Genomic DNA, 6,957 nt, shown 5'->3' on the forward strand with positions numbered 1-6,957 from the left:
AAACAAACCAAAAGATGTCACCTAGCACCGTTGCTGAAGAGATGCCGGAGTAGCTGAAGACGCGTCTTGCCGAAGTTGCTCGTCATGAGCCGCCCAGGTCCTGAACCTCAGGGGGCTCGCGAGGATCTGCCGCCATCTCCAACAGGATCGTTGGGCGCCTGGCCTCATGAGCTACCAGGACACCCCGCATGTGGCGCTGATGCACGATAGCTCTATTCAACAAGACGAGATGCATGCGGATATAGCTATGAGGTGGGCCCTTACAACATACAATGCGGGATGGCTAGAAAAGCTCCCGGGACGTGGCCCTGTTGAGCCCAGTGAAGTTAGCGTAGGCGCGCAGCTCATTGTCCTCACCGGGGCAAGGAGCTGTGCCGGGTGGCGGGCGACGGTCGCCTTGCGTGGCTCTTGCCTCCTGAAGCTTCTCGGTTGCCTTGGTCATGAACTCCTGAGCGCCTCGCGCCCTGCGCTTTCCTCACAGAAGCGCGCGTTGAAGCATGCCTCCATGTGGTGCCTGAACACCTCCCTCATGACGCCGGTTAGATTGGAGGCCCTCCAGAGCAGAGCCCCCGAGCCCAGCCTGAGAGGGGCGCCTGGCGTGCGTTCCTATGAGATAGGGGAAGGCGCCCCGTCAGTGGGCGCAGACCTTGAGGCAGCACCGTCAGGCGCCCCGCCATCCTGAGGTCCTTGGCGGAGTAGCTGCTTCCCCTTCTTGGGGACAACCTTAGGTGGGTAGACATCGCCCTCATTGTCTGGGTCATTGACCGCTGCAGCCTGGTAGGGGCGCTCGAGAGAGCAAACCGCATCCTTCTCTTCGCAGGCGACCGTGATGATGCCGCAGCTTCCCGGCATCTTGAGGATGTTGTAGCCATTGTGGGTCACTGCCACGAACTTGGCCAGGGCCAGATACCCGAAGATGGTGTTGTACGCGAGGCGAATGTGGGTGACTTCAATGTCGATGAGCTTAGTGCAGTAGTTGTCACGGGTGCCAAAGTTGACAGGGAGGTGGATCTGCCCTATCAGGGTGGTGGAGCCGTCGGTCACTACTGAGAAAGGCTTGGTGGGCTGCAGCTGGTCGTAGGGCACCTGGAGGCGGTCGAACGCCTCGACGGAGCGGACATTTAGCCCCACACCGCCATCGATGAGTGTCTTGGTGATGAGCACGTTGCTGATGGTAGGTGAGCTGAGCATTGGAAGGTCACCGGCAGTTGCCGCACACTTGAGCTGGTCGGAACAGCTAAAGGTGATGGTGTACTTGGAGAACCTGAGTGGACGTGTCACCTCTAGCTTGGGGAGGGCCGCGTTCACCTCACGCGTGAACTGCTTGAAGATGCGATGGGTGGCTGGGGCTTAAGAGACGGCTAGGATGGAAGCGATGACACGAGGCTCCTAGAATCCCCCAGCCCCTCGTCCTGGTGATGGTCGTTGTTCCTTCTTGGTGGTGGAGGCGGCGGGGGAAGGCCAGCATTGCCCTGAGGATGGTCTTCGCGAGGCTGATCTCTCCAGGCACCCTCACGAGGCTGGCCCTGCCACCAATCGTCGCGAGGCTGGTCGCACCATTCCTAGCAGGGGTCGCAACCGTCCCAACGTCCTCCGCTTCGGCCCCCACAGCGGCCGTAGCCTCGATGGTTGCGCTCGGGGTGACGACCGAGGCACCCGTCGCAGAATGCCATGAACTCTTGACAGTCGTTAGTGTTGTGGCCATGCACGTTCTGGAAGACGCAGAACGGGCGGCTGCCCTTGGATGAATCTGGGTGGTTGTAGCCTCGCTTCATTTCTAGCTCGGTCGCGAGTACGGCCGACCCGTTGCACTTCACGTCCTTAGCCTTGGTCTTCTTGTCTTCTAGGTCGTCCTCATGGAGCTCGAGGAGGGAGAGGCATCCCTCGTCAGCTCTCACACAGTTGGTTGCCATGTTGAACATCTCCAGAGCTATGCACAGGTCCTCATGTATGGCGAGCTCGTCCTTCATCTTGGCATGAGGATGCCGTCAATGAATGCCGAGATGATGGCATCATCTGACACCTTGGGGATCTTGAGGCGAACACTGTTGAAGCGCTAGATGTACTTCTGCAAGGTCTCTCCCGGCTGCTGCTTGATGCGTCGCAGGTCACCCGCGGCTGGCGGGCGGTCGCGAGTGCCCTGGAAGTTGGCGACGAAACACTCCCGCATTTCATCCCAGGAGGAGATCGATCCACGGGGAGGTTCAGGAGCCACGAGCGCGCTCTGTCTTTGAGGGCCATGGGAAATCAGTTCGCTATAACCATCTCATCGCCGTTGGCCACCTCGATGCTCAGCTCATAGAGCTGCAGGAACTCGGCGGGGTTGGGGGTGCCGTCATAGCGTGGAGGCAGGTCGGGCTTGAACTTTCCTGGCCAGATGACGCTGTGCAGCTCCGGGGTGAACGCACGGCATCCTGATGTGGTCACGGGGGGCCACGGTGGAGGTGGAGCCTGATCTTTGTGTTCACGTGCCACCACCACAGGTGGCGCACGATCTTGACATGGCAGCTCTGGGAGCGCGCGCACCTCCTTGCAGCCGCTGCACCACCTAGCAGCTTGCATCATCGCGCATGGGTGCCCTGCGCTATAGATCGCGCCGAGGAGCCTCCCGCCTTGGCTCGATGATGGCATTCTTCCTAGGAGGTGGAGGAGGTGCTTCGTGAGCTACGTCACTCGTGGTAGGCGGTGGGTGAGGCAGCGAGTGAGACGGTGCAGGAGACTCCCGACGGTGCTGAATAGCTCGGCGATGCGATCCAGCCAGTCCTGGTAGAGGTCGACGACCGGGCGGCAGCGTAGAAGCTCGCGTGCATTGAGCAGCACAGCCTGCGCGTTCACTGGACCATGACGAGCATGGGAGGACAAAGCGGCCGGATTCAGCGATGGTGTGCCGGTGCACCCATCTCGCTGCACGGAAGGATGCAATGACGTAGCGTGCTGCTCATGGCCCGCGGGGCCGGTGGCAGCATTCGCCACTAGAGACGGGGGACGGCGAGGGCACTCGTCGCCCGCTGGTGCTGTCTGAGCGACGCGGACGGCGAGGGCGGCACGACGCTCAGCACCAGCTTGACGAGCATCAGCCATGGGAGCGGTGGAGTGGTCGTGAATCGACCGGTGGAAGAGAGGCTCCGACGCACCCCTACCTGGCATGCCAAATGTCAGATTTCGGGTACCGCAAACCCTTGAGAGCTTCAAACTCTGGGGTTCGTGCGAAGGACTCAACCTCCCCAGTCTGCCTACTCGCCAATATCACGGCCTAGCTCGATGAATAGGAAGGAACAAGACACATCAGTTTACCCACGTTCGGGCCACCTTGTGATGTAAAACCCTACTCCTGCTTTGTGGTGGATTGGCCTCGAGGGGCTGATGATGAACTAGTACAGTCGGAGAACAACCTCAGGAGGAGGAGTGTTCTTGGGCTCGTGTGAGATGGTGAGTGTGAGGATGGAAAGCATCTGATCCGGTTTCTCCTCTATGGTGGTGGCTAAGTCCTATTTGTAGTGGCCTTGGTCATGTTCCCAAAATAAAGGTCGGAAGGGTTTCCACAACGATCAAATTCGAAGGGAGACAACTAGTACATGCTATCCTGACAAAAGTAGTCTTCGCTTGCAAAAGCCTCTAGTCATGACGCCGTGGTGGGCTCGGCAATGACCTCCATCCTGTCGTCTTGGCAGTCTTGGTCTTGTTGCACTAGAATGGAAACCTTTGGCTGATTCCTCAGGACTCCGCACCTGTGCTTGCCTTCTTAGCACCAAAGAGGAAACTGGTACACTGCGCATGCTGGCGCCCGCCTGGACTTTGTCGTCACAGCTCACGTCGTTCGAACCTCACGAGGTGGGGCTTGCATAGGATCTCTGCTTGGCGTCATCCTCCTTGCGAGGCTTGGCCCCTCGCGAGGGTCTTGACTTGTTCATGCTGAAGTTGGGCCGTACCAGGCCATCGACGAAGCCACGCCATGGGCCGGAGAAAAGCAAGTCTGGGTACCCCCGCTCCCAGAACACCGACAATACTCTACTGTGCAAAAGTCGATTTTTGGCCTCATCATGGCCTCAAGGAAACTGCGCCACTACTTCCAAGCCCACGAGATAACGGTTGTCACCTGCTTCCCGCTGCAACGCATACTCCAAAACCCCGAGGCCACCGGCAGAATTGTGGAATGGGCTGTGGAGTTATCCAGCTTTGGTTTGATGTTTGAAAGCATGTCTACTATTCAGAGCAGGGCACTAGCAGAGTTAATTGTAGAGTGGACACCTACCCCTGATGAAGAAGTGCTGGAGATAGTCGTCCCCGGCAAGGAAGCGCCCCACGAATGGATCATGTTCTTTGAAAATGCCCTCTGCCTACATGGTGCTTCTCGTTGCTCCCGCTTGGGAGCACCTTAAGTATGTCGTTCAAATGCATTTCCCCCAGGAGAAGGCTAGCAAGAATACTGCAGAGTATGAAGGGCTCCTTGCCGGGCTGAGAATTGCAATAGAACTGGCAATCAAGAAGCTCATCATCCGTGGAGATTCACAACTTGTGGTGAGACAAGTAAACAAGGACTATCAAAGCCCAGTGTTGGAGGTATACGTCCATGAAATGAGAAAGTTGGAGGAGCACTTTGACGGATTGCAAACAGAGCACGTCCCACCTGCGGAAAACTCCATTGCTTGTCATGTGTCAAAGTGCGCTGCACAAAAGCTCCCTGTGGAACTACAGACTTTTTTCTCCATGTAACTCAACCCTTCGTATCCCCGGCAACAATGGCTATAAAAAGGAGGAAATTGGACTCCGGCAAGCCTCTCCCGGCAGCGCTTCCCGAAGCCCCTGGCAGAGAGCTTGACGGGAACAACTCCCCTTGGATCAGTGAGCTGCACCCTCCGGCCAAACTTCCAACCTTTGTGGTTGAGGCATGCACTCCCATGAATGAGGAGGTGCCGCTCGTCCTCGTTAACGAGCCTCATGCTCCAACTTGGGCACAACACATCGTCCATTTCCTCCAAACAGGAGAACTTCCCAAAGAGAGCAAGAAGAATCTAAAAGAGTAGCCCGGAGGGCCAGTATGTATTAGTTCGTTGACGACACACTATAAAGAAGTAGGCCCAACTATGTGAAATTGAAATGCATTTGCGGGAAGAAGGAAAGGAACTGCTGGCAGAGATACACAAGGGTATGTGCGGCTCCCAAATCGGATCAAGGGCCTTGATTGGGAAAGCTTTCCGGCAAGGTTTCTGCTGGCCCACAACCCTCCAAGACGCAATCGAGCTAGTTACCAAGTGTGAAGCCTGCCAATTCCACTACAAGAATATCCATTAGCCTGCCCAAGCTCTCCAAATAATCCCTTTTTCATGGCCATTTTTGTTCTGGGTTCTCGACCTCTTGGGCCCCTTCCCCCGTGCTACCGGAGGATTTGAATTCTTGTTCGTTGCAATCAACAAGTTTACAAAGTGGCCAGAAGTGGAGCCTGTGAGGAAGGTTACCGCACATTCAGCTAACAAGCTCTTGAAAGTATTGGTGTGCCGCTTCGGGGTCCCTGCCTGAATCATCACCGACAATGGCACCCAATTCACAAGCCGTGCTTCATGCCATACATTCATGCCCTCGGAAGCAAGCTCTCATTTGCCTCTATTGCCCATCCAAGGAGCAATGGACAAGATGATACCTTCTATCACACATAAACCTCCTTATATCTTCGTCGAAGCAGCCACCATACCTACCTGTTATGGCATTTCCATAGCCATTCCGAGATATATTGCCATGCAACTTTCCACCATTTCATTTATGACACGCTTCATCATTTTCATATTGCCTTGCATGATCATGTAGTTGACATCGTATTTGTGGCAAAGCAACCATGCATAATTTATCATACATGCCACTCTTGATTCATTGCCCTTCCCAGCACACCACCGGAGGCATTCATATAGAGTCGTATTTTGTTCTATTATCGAGTTGTAATCATTGAGTTGTAAATAAATAGAAATGTGATTATCATCATTAATGAGCATTGTCCCAAATAAAAAAAAGGGGAAGGCCAAAAAAAGGCCCAAAAAAGATAAATAAAAAGGAACAATCCTACTATCCTTTTTTCCACACATGTGCTTCAAAGTAGCACCATGATCTTTATGATAGAGAGTCTCTTGTTTTGTCACTTTCATATACTAGTGGGAATTTTTCATTATAGAACTTGGCTTGTATATTCCAACAATGGGCTTCCTCAAATGCCCTAAGTCTTCGTGAGAAAGCAAGTTGGATGCACACCCACTTAGTTTCTTTTGTTGATGTTTCATACATTTATAGCTCTAGTGCATCCGTTTGGCAATCCATACTCCTTGCATTGAGATCAATTGATGGGAATCTCCCTAGACCGTTGATTAGCCGCGTCGATGTGAGACTTTCTCCTTTTCTGTCTTCTCCACATAACCCCCATCATTATATTCTATTCCACCCATGGTGTTATATCCATGGCTCACGCTCATGTATTGCGTGAAAGTTGAAAAAAGTTTGAGATTACTAAAGTATGAAACAATTTCTTGGCTTGTCATCGGGGTTGTGCATGATGAGAGCATTCTTGTGTGACGAAAATGGAGCATGACTAAACTATATGATTTTGTAGGGATGAACTATCTTTGGCCATGTTATATTGAGAAGACATGATTGCTTAGCGAGTATGCTTGAAGTATTATTATTTTCATGTCAATATTAAACTTTTGTCTTGAATCTTTTGGATCTGAATATTCATGCCACAATATAGAAAATTACATTGATAATCATGCTAGGTAGCTTTCCACATAAAAAATTCTGTTTTTATCATTTACTTACTCGATGACGAGAAGGAATTAAGCTTGGGGATGCTTGATACGTCTCCAACGTATCTATAATTTTTGATTGTTCCACCCTATTATATTATCTGTTTTGGATGTTTAATGGGCTTTATTATACACTTTTTTATTATTATTGGGACTAACCTACTAACCCCAG

Source organism: Triticum dicoccoides, chromosome 4A (genome assembly GCF_002162155.2).
Source record: "Triticum dicoccoides isolate Atlit2015 ecotype Zavitan chromosome 4A, WEW_v2.0, whole genome shotgun sequence".
In the NCBI taxonomy this organism is placed as follows: Eukaryota; Viridiplantae; Streptophyta; class Magnoliopsida; order Poales; family Poaceae; genus Triticum; species Triticum dicoccoides.